The sequence below is a fragment of the Pinus tabuliformis genome, chromosome Q, assembly GCF_031772625.1.
Source record: "Pinus tabuliformis cultivar Carrire ecotype Pingquan chromosome Q, CPIR1, whole genome shotgun sequence".
In the NCBI taxonomy this organism is placed as follows: domain Eukaryota; kingdom Viridiplantae; phylum Streptophyta; class Pinopsida; order Pinales; family Pinaceae; genus Pinus; species Pinus tabuliformis.
The window spans coordinates 25,486,892-25,499,493 of NC_142296.1; the positions used below are offsets into that span (position 1 = coordinate 25,486,892).

At 38.7% G+C, this 12,602-nt stretch overlaps 1 protein-coding gene and 1 pseudogene across 1 annotated transcript in view; both read left to right on the forward strand.

The window, feature by feature from the left end:
• The window catches only part of LOC149218095 (acyl-CoA-binding domain-containing protein 1-like), a 46,803-nt gene that overhangs the window by 22,658 nt on the left and 11,543 nt on the right, over nucleotides 1-12,602 (forward strand). The window lies entirely within an intron of this gene.
• LOC149218096 (chaperone protein ClpB3, chloroplastic pseudogene) lies at nucleotides 691-1,722 on the forward strand (annotated as a pseudogene).

The window sequence follows — 12,602 nt, forward strand, 5'->3', positions numbered from 1 at the left end:
GGTTTCGAAGAGTAACGTGTAATATCCCCTGCCACAAAATCTTATTGCTATTTTCCCTTGGATATTGGTGCTCCAGTTGCGCTCCACCCACTTCTGAACCGCTCTAGGGGAGGGCCACAGTCCAGTGAATTGACCTACCAATCCTCTTTCAGATAGTGAAATAGCAGCTTTCCTGGGTAGACTTGGAGGTAAAGAGATTTCCGGAATATCTGCTAGTTTTTTGACAAAAAAGGTTGCTGTTGGCTTGGTTTTTGGTGCACCATTCTCTGAGATTAAAGAAGCAAAGGCTGCTGCTTGTTCCTCAGGGCCGTGCTGTTGGGGTGATTCGCTCCCTTCCATGAGGGGCGAATATCGGGGAGGGCTTGCAGCAGGGCTGCCGGGAGGAGGCAGAGCCCAGACACGCGGGAATGCTAAGAGCCAGATGGGGGAGGCCTAGCAGCAGGAGCTGCCAGGCAGATGAGCTACAGGAGGCAGCGGAATTGGGGGAGCAGAGCTAGGTCAGAGCTTGCGCGCGGGGTCCAAAATTTATGCTACATATTAGCTTAAGAAAGAGAAAATTACAGTGTTCCACGGGGACGCGTCCCCCAGGGTGGGGTGCTCGCACCCGGGACGGGGAGACTCGCGGGGGTGCGTTTCCCCACGTCCCCCTTTTGGGGAGACTCGGGGAGACGCAAGGGGGTGCGTTTCCCCAATGTGGGAGACTCGACTCCCCGAAAGGGGTACTTCTGGGCGTCCCCCCCAAAAATGGGGTTCTTCTGGGCGTCCCCCCGAAAATGGGGTTCTTCTGGGCGTCCCCCCGAAAATGGGGTTCTTCTGGGCGTCCCCCCTTCATTTTTGTCTAATTACCCTTTATAAACCAAAAAAAATTTAAAAAAATGAAAATTAATTTATTAAAAAAACATAAAAAATAAAATTAAACTAAATTAACGATTACAAATAAAAAATTACATGAACAAGTTAGGGTTAACTCCACTTTTCAAGTTTTCATTCTGCCGCCATTCATTATGCTCTTACCTCAACGCATTTTTTTCTTCCATCTGCTCTCACTGCGCCCACGAGAGCTTCAGCGCATCCTCACTCTTCTCCACGCAGCGGCTTGCTATTAGCACTTAGCAGTGGTTTCCCAACAGGTGTTGGCAAAACAGAATTAGCTAAGGCTCTTGCATCCTATTTATTTAATACTGATGAAGCTCTAGTGAGGATTGACATGAGTGAATACATGGAGAAGCATGCAGTTTCAGGGCTGATTGGAGCACCACCAGGGTATGTGGGTTATGAAGAAGGGGGACAGTTGACTGAGTCTATACGTAGAAGGCCTTATGCAGTTATTTTGTTTGATGAAATTGAGAAGGCACATACAGATGCCTTCAATATTCTACTTCAGATTTTAGATGACGGAAGGGTCACTGATTCTCAGGGTCGAACTGTAAGCTTCACCAACACTGTCATTATTATGACTTCAAACATTGGTTCTCAGTACATTCTAAGTAGGCTTGATGATGAACCTGGCTCAAAAGAGGAACTGTATGAGAGAATGAAGAACAGGGTTATGGAAGTGGCTCAAACGACATTCCGCCCTGAGTTCATGAATCGCATTGATGAGTATATTGTTTTCCAACCTCTAGACCGTGAACAAATTAAGAGCATTGTAAGATTACAGGTATGTGGTTCATCTATTGTCATTCTTTTAGTGAAAACCAAAGCGAAATAGCAGAGGTTGGTCAGATATATTAGAAGTTAATTTATTTATAACTTTTCGATTTAATCATATAGAAACAACTGTTTGGAATATATGTTAGTTTCAGTTATTATTTTGGTTTTCAATGTAAATTATAGAATGATGATTGATGAATGATAATTGATATGGATCAATGTACATTGTATTTGAATATTTGAATTTCATATTGAATTTTATTATTGAATCTTATGGTATTGAATCTTGATGAATTAGCATTATTGAACAGTGAATATGAACATGAAAATTTCAAAATTATATACATATATATAAATTTATAATATATATAATTAAAAATTATATTATATATACCTCGACGTCTCCCCGTCTCCCCTAAATTTCCCTAAAATTTCAGGGTTCTCCCACACGTCCCCTTTGTGCGTCTCCCCGCACCCGCGTCTCCCCGTCCCGGAGACTTGGTGGAACATTGGAAAATTATTAACAAAAAAAGTCTTTTGGCCTTCCTAAATGACTTTTCATTTATTTTTCCCTAAAAAATCAACATTTTTTTGTTCTTATCCATGATAAATATCTTCATATTCCATTTCATTGTGTGCTTCATTGAGTTTTGGGGAAATGTCTTGCGGGGTGCCCCCCACCCCCATCCTAGGGGTCTAGAAAGCACGGGGGCCACATCTTCAACCTTGTCAGATGCATCCCCTTAGAACATTGATGTATTGTCTTGGTAGTTCGGCATATTTTGATTTGGAACATAGATTATGTACTTGTCTATTTCTAGTAACATTATAATTTTATGTAATCAAGATTGACAAAAGTATTTGGCTTATAATTAGATTAAATTATTCATGTTTAATTGTTAAAATCCCTTTGACCCAACATATATTGGGAAGCTCCTCTTAACTCGGCTCAACTGCCTTGACTCTCCTCAACTCAGCGTAATCCCACTTTGCATGGGGAGCTCCCCCCCAATTGTCTTGACTCAATCCAATCTAGTTGAACCCTTACCTTACTCAGGGAGCTCCCCGTGATCTATCTCGATTTAGCTCAATCCATCTCCCTTTGATTTGCTCTGATGAATGTTTTAAAACTCAGGCTTGGCCTTGAAATTAGTTGAAAGTATTCAGATTCGGACACATACTTGGCTATGACTTGGTCCAATTTTAATTTAATGACCCAGTTTACTAAAAAATACAAAAAATATTTAAATTTTAATGAAAAATCTCTTTAGTGTTGCTCCAAAATTCCATATGCTCACAAATGTTCAACGATTGAGGTGTGAGGTAAATAGAGGTGGGTGGAGGGGCACGAGGGTCTCTATGGCTAGGGTTTAGGGTGCTACGGCTTAGGAAGAATTTTGTTTCGAAAATTAACTTTTCCTTCAAAATTGCACTGAGGTGAGGTTGAGGACCATCTCAGTCAAGTAGGTACGAACTTGACTAAGTTGGATTGATTGGTTATGGAACCAATTGAGTCAATACTGCACACGGGGTCTGGTTGACTAGGTTTGTGGTCAACTTGATTGAGTTTAAGAACATTGTTCTTGACTCAACGCTATTTAGCTTGACTCCCAAAGACTTTCCTTGACTTTAGTTAAATCCCCCCGACCCCCAAGATTTTTTTATTGCCGCTCGCTTCTTGCTTGCTTCGGTAGGAGTTTCCTGCTTTCCCATCATTAACCCACCCTAGTTTGATGCCCTCATCAACCCTTGGATCTCAAAAACATATGGTCTAATGAAATCGGTTTTCATGCCTAACCTTGGGTTGTGACTTAAAAACAGTTAAGTCACCAACATGGGAAGATGTTGCAAGACACAAATGCATGTTGTAGAATGTAGGCTATAGAAGAGTGAAGTGACGCTCGCTTTGTGCTTGCTTCGGTAGGAGTTTCCTGCTTTCCCATCATTAACCCACCCTAGTTCGATGCCCTAATCATCCCTTGATCTCAAACAAATATGGTGTAATGAAATTGGTTTTCATGCCTAACCTTGGGTTGTGACTTAAAAATAGTTAAGTCACCAACATGGGAAGATGTTGCAAGAGACAAATGCATGTTGTAGAATGTAGGCTATAGAAGAGTGAAGTGACCATGCTATAAATTGCTGCAGATTTTGTAATATAGTACATAAAATCTCCAAAACGTAGTTATTGCAATACTCCCCTATTTATTGCAGAAGAGGATAAGTGGTAAATCCTTTTCATATTTTTTTAGCACAATGGGGGCATATGAAGTTAGATGAAGATAAAATTTGGACTAGATGGCGACCATATCCATATGTCCGCCAAATCTCAGCATCAGATTGGTTGTTTTGTACCCTCAAAGTTGGAAATGCAGTTAGGTAAAACATTTTGCATCTTTCCCAAGGGAGGAAAAATGAATTGGGAGAGGAATGTGAGTGGCCATCAGAGCTAAGGAAAGGAAAATGATGTTGTTTAAAAGCTAAGGGCGCTGTAGAACAAGAGGAAAACAAAGCATTGAGGTAAGGGTATTTTTTAATAAGCAGAAGTCGAGCAGATAGATAGGACTGCCCCAAAGGCCAATTGGACTAGAGATTGTTGGTTCATGGTTGAGGGAGTTGGTCTATCTCACAATGGAGCAGAGGTGGTCATCCAAGTGCATTGTTCACTTACCCTTGTCTCTTGGCCTCCATGTTGAGTGTTTTATTAGAGAAGGTGGAGGAGGAAACTACCGAAGGATTCAATATAGATGTTGCTTAAGAGTACTACCAAAGAAGACCCAATGCCGCAGAACACAACAACGAGCACAATTTAATAATTGAAGAGGCATTTAATAATGACAACATGTTCTGCCACAGAATGAATGCAACTCTGAGATTGTTGTCCATGGTAGAGGGAGCAAAGTCTGTTGCTAGCAGCTAGTATAACCTTTTTTTATGTAAAACGAAGTAGATCAGATTCAAGAGGGAGTTCTTGTAAAAGATGAGGGGATGATTAAGACTTAGGAACATCTTGTCCACAACATTGCAGTGGTGTATTAAAGCTTGCAAAAGTCCACATTGCAGAGAAATGGTAAGAACACTCTAAAATCTCTTATTGAGAGAGTGCTACTGTTTTATTATGCTGCATGTAATTTGCTCTTATTGCTAAAGGAGCCAAAACATCATTTTTCAGTTTTTCCAAGACTGACTTTTTAGAGTATACATGTTGTGTTGATGATTGTATACTTGATGAGTATATTATTTTATGGATTTAAATTCAATCTGCAAGTTTTATTTTAGTTATTTGATACTGTGGAATAGCAAGCAGAGAGATGCAAGTTATTTTCTGTTTTTTTCTGTTATTGAGTCAAAGAATCCAACAAAGACCAAGTTGCCCCTCCTTGGACAAGTTGGCCTATGTGGCACCTATTCAACCCTTCTGGACAACTATATATACAAGTGAACTCGACCTCTTGGAGACTCATCATCATCATCATTTATGTGCCTAATCAAGAAGAAAGGACAACCAGAGTCAAGGGAGAGAGAGAAGATGAATTTTTTGCCCTAGTTCTGCTCACACATGTGAATTTTCTTAGGCAATTTTTGTGTTACTGCAAGCCCGAATTTCAGGAGTTGACCAAATTGACCAACATTGACTTTGACTTGATTGGAGGAGACTTGGAGGAGGGTTGACTTGGGATATTTGTGATAGTTTTGGTCTTGGTCTTGGGTCTTGGATATCTCATTTTGATTTGATTATATAAGAGCAAGATTGGTTGGGTTTTCCCCCTTGTGGGTTTTGAAATATGCCCTGGCTTGGAGCCTAATTTCTGGTGTCTCTTGTCTCTTGTGCATTATGTTCTCTATATTTTGTTAATGTGTAATTATTTGATGATACAACTAATCAAGTAAATAAGAAAAGAATGCATATCAGTGAGAAGTAATTACCATGATAAGAAATTCTATCAGCGACTTGAATTTCAACATAAGGAGTGAAGTTTGTTTTTGGCATTGAGTGATCCTTTTGTAGACAAGAGGAAGTAAACTAGATTCAAGAGGGAGTTGTTGTAGAATATTGAGAGGACAATGAAGACTTAGGAAGGCCTCATTAACAACATTGCAATGATGTACTAAAGCTTGTAAAAATCTACATTGCAAATAGATAGTGAATTCACTCTAAAATCTCATATTGGGAGAGTGCAACAATTGTATTATGCTACATGTAATATCCTTTTATTGCTAAGAGAGCCAAGACGTCGTTATTTGCTAGTTTTCCCAAGATTGGATTTCTAGCGTATATATGCATTATTGTTGTGTTGATGATTGTTTTCCTTCAACACTATTTTATGAATTTAAATTTACTCTACTAGTTTTATTATAGTGATTTAATACGTTGAAATAAAAAATAGAGACGTACAAATTATTTTTTGCATTTAGTATTTGTTTTGGTGAAATGTGTGGGTTACAAGTACCTTGTTTATAGATCACCCTTATTTTGATTTCCATCACCCTCGACCACACCCCATTGCTCTTTGCGCTTGACCTTGACAATGTCCTCTTTCTTCTTCCCCTTGCCACTTCCTTACTCCATTGACCCCCTCACTCGCTTTCTTGTTCGTCTCTTCTTCTCTTGATCTTCTCTCATCCAACCTATCCTCACACCCTCCAACTTCTCCATCCTTAGTACACTTATGACCATGCCATATTTTGATGTCTCTGCCTAGTGCTTCATCTCTTCCCTTGACCTTTTATTGACCTAGTTCCTTGCTTTGATAATATTCATGGAATCACTAGGCTTGATGGAATATTAGATAACCCTCAATTAAAGGACACGAAGTGTAATTATAACCCTATTAATTGGATTTATTGAGTGCAACTGCTTTCCACAACAAATATTCCCCTTTGGGAAACTTGATACAGAGCTGGTCATTTGGACTTTAATAGCAACATATTGGATACCTCTGTTGTTGACCTTACCAATAGAATTGTGGAGGTTGAGTTTGAAAACATAGCCTCAAATAACCAATCATGAAAATGAAGAGTCAAGAGAATCTATCTTCATCTCCCTCTTGGGGAAACAACCTCCTTGTTAATAATCAAAATTTCAAATATAAGGAACATGCAAGAAGAGATGTGCTCCTAATAGGTATAGTTCAAAGAAAAAACAAAAGTTCAACAGCGAACTTTGAAATTGTGGGTACAAATTGTTAGTGGGAGGGAGAAGGCTCCCCACTCATCGAGGTGGAAGAGGTAGTTTAAACTAAAATCATAAAAGAACGTCATAGGCAAGTTAGGAAGTTGAACCTTAGAGTTGTTGGGCTTCCCTATTTTTCTTTGAATCATATGCAAGTGGGTAATGGTTCCTTCATGACAACCTTTATTTAAAGAGCATTGGCCTTGAATGAGCTTGGGTTAAAGATAACTTGATGCTCCTCATACATAAGACCCCAAGTGATTGTGTTAGAGCCCCTTGGGCAAGGGATGACTTTCCTTTCGTCCATACATGTTTTTTCTAGATGCTAACCTCATGAGGTCCTTGCTTGTTGAGTTGAACACTATATATTACTAGTAATGGCAGCTGGGAAATAGGGTAAATATACAACAATTCATGACCTCAATAATTAGTTTGGACTGCCTTCTAGATTGTTCTCTCTCATGGTCCTAAAAAATTATGCCCTTGTTGAGGGGGGGTTGTGGAGGTGTTGAGTTACTTTGTATCTCCATTGCTTAGAATCGTAATGGCACCCTTTGGTTTTTCTTGAGCATAGTTATTATATGGTTAGATTTCAAGACCTTTTTCTTACCAATACACATGTGAGCCTCGAGTGCCAACCTCTAACTATCTTAGTTTACTATTGGGTTTTGGCCAACAAACTTGAGACACACTATTTTAATTTTTGATAGTGTATGGGTTTCAAAGTGGTTGCATGTCTTATTCGTGATTCTCTTTGAGACAATGCTTTTGTGGTCACCTCTAATGAGTATGCCAGGTTCATGTGGATCCTCATTCATGTAAGTGCCTCCCTTGTTCTTGATATATTCATTGTGATATGTTAATCTCCCCTATCTTCCTTATGCTTGCCATGTTGTCATGAGTCTAATGGGGATTTGTTTCTTGACTTGTACTTTAGTATTTCTCACTACTCCACCAATGGTGAGATCATCCTCTTGGGTGATTTCAACATCCAAACAAGGTCCTTATAGGTATCACTTCATGATAGATCGAAGAATGCCTGTTTCCTTGAGGATATTGACTCAGATGGCGTGGGCCATAATAGTTTTTCAAATGATGGCATCAAATCCTTAGAGTGTGCGGGTGGAGAATTTCGTGGCCTACTACTCTTGAATGGTCTTCCTTACTCCCTTGATTCTAGTAAGTTCACATGCTTCAGCCTACAGACCTGAGACTCACTATTTCGATAGTGTAGGTGTTTCAAAGCGGTTGCATACCTTATTCTTGATTCTCTTTGAGATAATGTTTTTGTGGTCACTTGTAATGAGTATGCCAGGTTCATGTGAGTTTGCATTCATATAAGTGCCTCTCTTGTTCTAGATATATTCATTGTGATATGTTAATTTCCACTTTAATGAAGAGTTTGCAGCCTCTTATACCCCTTGCCTTCAACTATTCCCTTACCTCTTCTATTCGTTGCCCTTAGAAATCTGTTTTGCCAAGTATGAGAATCTTTCCAAGGCCATTTGGGAGTTTGCTTTCTACTCTATCTGACATATTTCTTAGGTCTCAAAACTTGACCATTGTCCCATGGATTGTTGGTTCAATGATGAATGAAAACTCCACCACAAACATCTTTGTTTTGTTTGCACACATGGCACATCCGTCAGCCCCACCTTTCACATCCCCATCCGATGGACATCTTTCTGTTGTCTCCTTTGTCGTAAAAAATGAGAATCCATATCATTTACAATATGTGAGCTTTGTGAAGCCTTTGCCAACCACCTGAAGTCTTCTCACACACTTCTCCCTTGGCAAATCAATCACCATCTTGGCTTGGATCCTCAACACATGTTCTTCCAAGCCTTTATGATGTCCTTAGGCCATCTCAAATCCACATCAGCTCTCCCCCTTCAACCTATCATATATTTCTTGTGGCAACATTAAGCGAGCAGTTAAGATCATGAGCATTAGCAGGGTCGTAGACAAGGAAGGCTTTAGGCAGAGTACTTCAATCATGACATGCGCTCTCTTGATGACTATATTGCTGATTTGTTTAACTCTAAGTTGCACAGAATGTGGAAACTTTTGGATGATTTTGAAATGGGTACAACTAGAAACACGAACCCCCAAATCGGAAATGCTGGGTGAAACGTCATATCTATATATATATATATATATATATATATATATATATATATAACTTTTTTACAAATAAGTTAATCACACATTATCTAGCTAGAAAAAAGAACGACACACAAATGACATTTTAGAAGGAAAGCCAAGCTGAGTTTATATTAACTCTTATAGATGACTACATGATGCAAGATCCAAAATTGCCCTTTACAGATGAGGCATGTGCTAAAAATGAAGTAAAACATGATTTAAAGATAAACAAAATTACACATCGTAATAATCCTCATCATCATCAACAAAAATAGAACAAGATGCTTGTTCAACAGAGAGTGCAGATCAAGAGAAGAAGCAACTCTAATTCCGGTTGCGTCACCACTTATATAACGAGCAACGAGAGAGAGATTCAAGTTTGGGCATTCTGCTTCCACTTTTCAATTTTTATGAGGTCCACTTGTATATTCTTCACCCCTAAGAGACACAAGGCATAGGTTTGAAGAGCTTGCCACTTGTGATAGAATAAGAGTGGTAAGGCTTTGCAAATAAACAAAATTTTCCCCATGACAAGTCCACCATTTAATGGAGTTCATGGTCCTCCTCTCATCCAAAGCTGATACATTTTCAAAATCCTCTAATGCAATAACAAAATGAGAAAATTCCTCCCTTATATAAGTTTGTAAAGAAGTTGGAAAAAACCTCTTTCTTCACTCCATTGGTCACCTCCTCCCCTTTATGTGGGGCTATGTTGCATTGGCTGTAGGAACAGGGGGTTATGGGGGGACGAGTTTCTGGGATAGCTGGAGCGCACCCCCAAATTTTCATGGGACGACAGGTTAGGGATGACAAGTGCAACAACTAAATTGAATATTTATAAAAAAATGAAAATGAAAATAAAATTTAATAATTTAGCATAACCAATGAACATGAAATTAAAATATAAAAATTAGAACTATTACTAATTTTGAAATTCAAATTACAAAATAAAATACTAATAGTCTAATACTAATACTATCTAATCATCACTGTGCATCACAAAATCAAATCCGTTATCATTGCCTGTTGTCAAGAACTTAAGAAGTACTATTAGTTTGCTACGACACAATCTACCACTGTCTATATAATCATTCTAAGATGTTGCGATGCATGATGAATCATTTCAAAATTTAAATAACAGCTAGACTTTAAAGCCTAAAGGTAAAATTTAGTAAAACATGAACAAGTCATTAAAATTTAATTATAAATCCCAAATTAAGAGTCTAGAAAGCCATGGATTATAAATTTAAAAATTATAGTTATAGGCTATAGTCCAAAATGGAAAAATAATACATAGTCACTAGTGTAGGTGCCAAATGAAAAAATCAAAATGTCTCAAGACAACAAAAAAGCAAGTATGAGTCAATATCCATAGTAGCATGAAGGTTGAAGCTACTCAGAAATTCATATCTCCTGCATCAATCCTATCTGAAAATGTTGGAGCCTCACTTTCTTCTCTCCTGTCATCATCAATGCTTTGCAACTGCAACTCAATGTCATATAATGGTACATTAATTAATCTTGTATCGATAGATGGCCCAATATCATCATCAATCTGTGAAGCATCCTTAGGATCTACATCCCACTGTGTTGCAGGTCCCTGCCAATACTCTAGTGTCTTCCTTGTAAGAAGGCGAAGACTACTGTGCACATAAACTAGTTTCTCCGTTCTTTTAGACGTAAGCCTATTCCTCTTAATAGAGTGGATAAAACTAAATGTAAACCAATTCCCTTCTGCCACTAATAGTAAACACATAGCAAGAGTGCGTATTTCTGGTGCATTGCCCCCATACATACCTCACCATCCATTGGGACGTCTTTGTGCCATACCCAACAAATCCTCCACCAATTTTCGTCAATCAACACCCTTTCACCATACCTCCCCTCTAAATCTTTCTATCTCCACCCAACCCAAGTTGCATCCACAACCATACTCATTAATGTAAGTTTAACTTCAACAAGGCGACGCAACATGATGAAGTTTGATGCAGAGCTTGTCTCAACAGTTTTGAGCAACTCTAGTTTGGAGTATTCTCAATATATTGCTCAAGACTAGTGGTGGTTGCTGATGAATTATATAATCTCCCTAGCTTGCCTTGTGACCTCCTTAACCCATTTTGTTTTAGCCTCGATCTTTCCCAAAATCAGATTTAGATGATGGAAAATGCAAGAAATCCAAAACATATGATTGTATCTACTCTCAACAATCAAGCCCGCAACTTTGCAAACGGGTGCATTATCTATGATAACTTGCACCACATTTTCTAGCCCTGCTTGTTCAACGACGACAATTAAAATTTCAGCAATGAAATTTCAATCGTTTACCTCATCTGAACAATCTTATGCTTTTATGAAGATGGCTCCTTTTGGTGATGATGCAATGATATTAATCAATGGCATATGCCTTGTATTAGTTCATCTATCTAAGACAATGGAAATCCTTGTGCTACCTCATAAGTTATAGATTTGTCTTTGAAACATCATCAAGAAGTTGCCTCTCTTTGTTGACCAAAAATGTTATGAGTTTTTCATAGTTTGGCCACTTGAAGCCTTGAGGGGTTGTGTTAATTGATCTCGCCAAATCTTGCTAATATGGGGACCGAACCACATAAAAAGGCATACAACAAGCAAAGATGGCCCTTGCTACTCTTGACTCAACTTCTCTAACTTGACTGTTGAGTATGTTCAACAATCTACCATCTTTGGTTGGATTTGAAGGCTTGGATATCTCTTCTTCTATTGTGATTGCCCTTCTCTTATTGCTTCTTGAACAATCCATGGATCATTGTTATCAACCAAGCGAGGATTGCAAGTGCCATCCATATTGATTTTGCATCCTCGATCATTCAACCATTAAGTATCATCTTGCTCTCTTAAATGTAACCCTCACCTCTAGATTTCTAGTATGTGAACAATCTTCATGTTGATTTTGTAACTTTAGAAGTTTTTCGGAAGACACTGGTCTTGCATGTAGGAGAAGAAATCTACTCTAGGTGGTTGTTTGAGAGAAACAACTAATATGATTTCTTTCCTAAGTTTAACTTAGGAAAAACACATTAATTAATTTAATTAATTAATGTTGGCTAATTGAGCAAATTTCAAGTGACTTAAATCTAATTTCAACCATTGATCTAAGTGGGTAGGATTTAATTATAGTTGTCTATCACTTTGGAGATTGAGGGTTAGGGATTTTGCTCAATTTGAAGTTGTGAAATGAGCCTAAGGGAGAGGACGAAGACATAATTGTTTTTGGAGAGATTCCAACAAATTTGCACGGGCTAATTGTAGGTTTGTGAAGAGGCTGAAGAAATTAGAAAAGTGTGCAGTTGGGAGTTCAAATGAGCATAATTTTTGCAGATAGACCACATAAAGGAGGGCCGAGATCTGCTTGAGGTTGAGGTGTGCTGCGAACTTGGAGAGCTTGATAGGGTCAAGGCCGAGTTTGTGGAGTAGTGTCACGAGTGTGAGGAGACCGAGAGGGTTGGGGCTACACTAATGGAGGGGAGTGGAGTGATGGAGCTGCTTTAGAGGGTCGAACTTGTGAGAGACAACCATCAAAGTGTAATATAAATTTTTAGGGTCCGATATTTCCAATTTCCATTAGTTGTATTTTTTGTGTATTTTCAGAGGG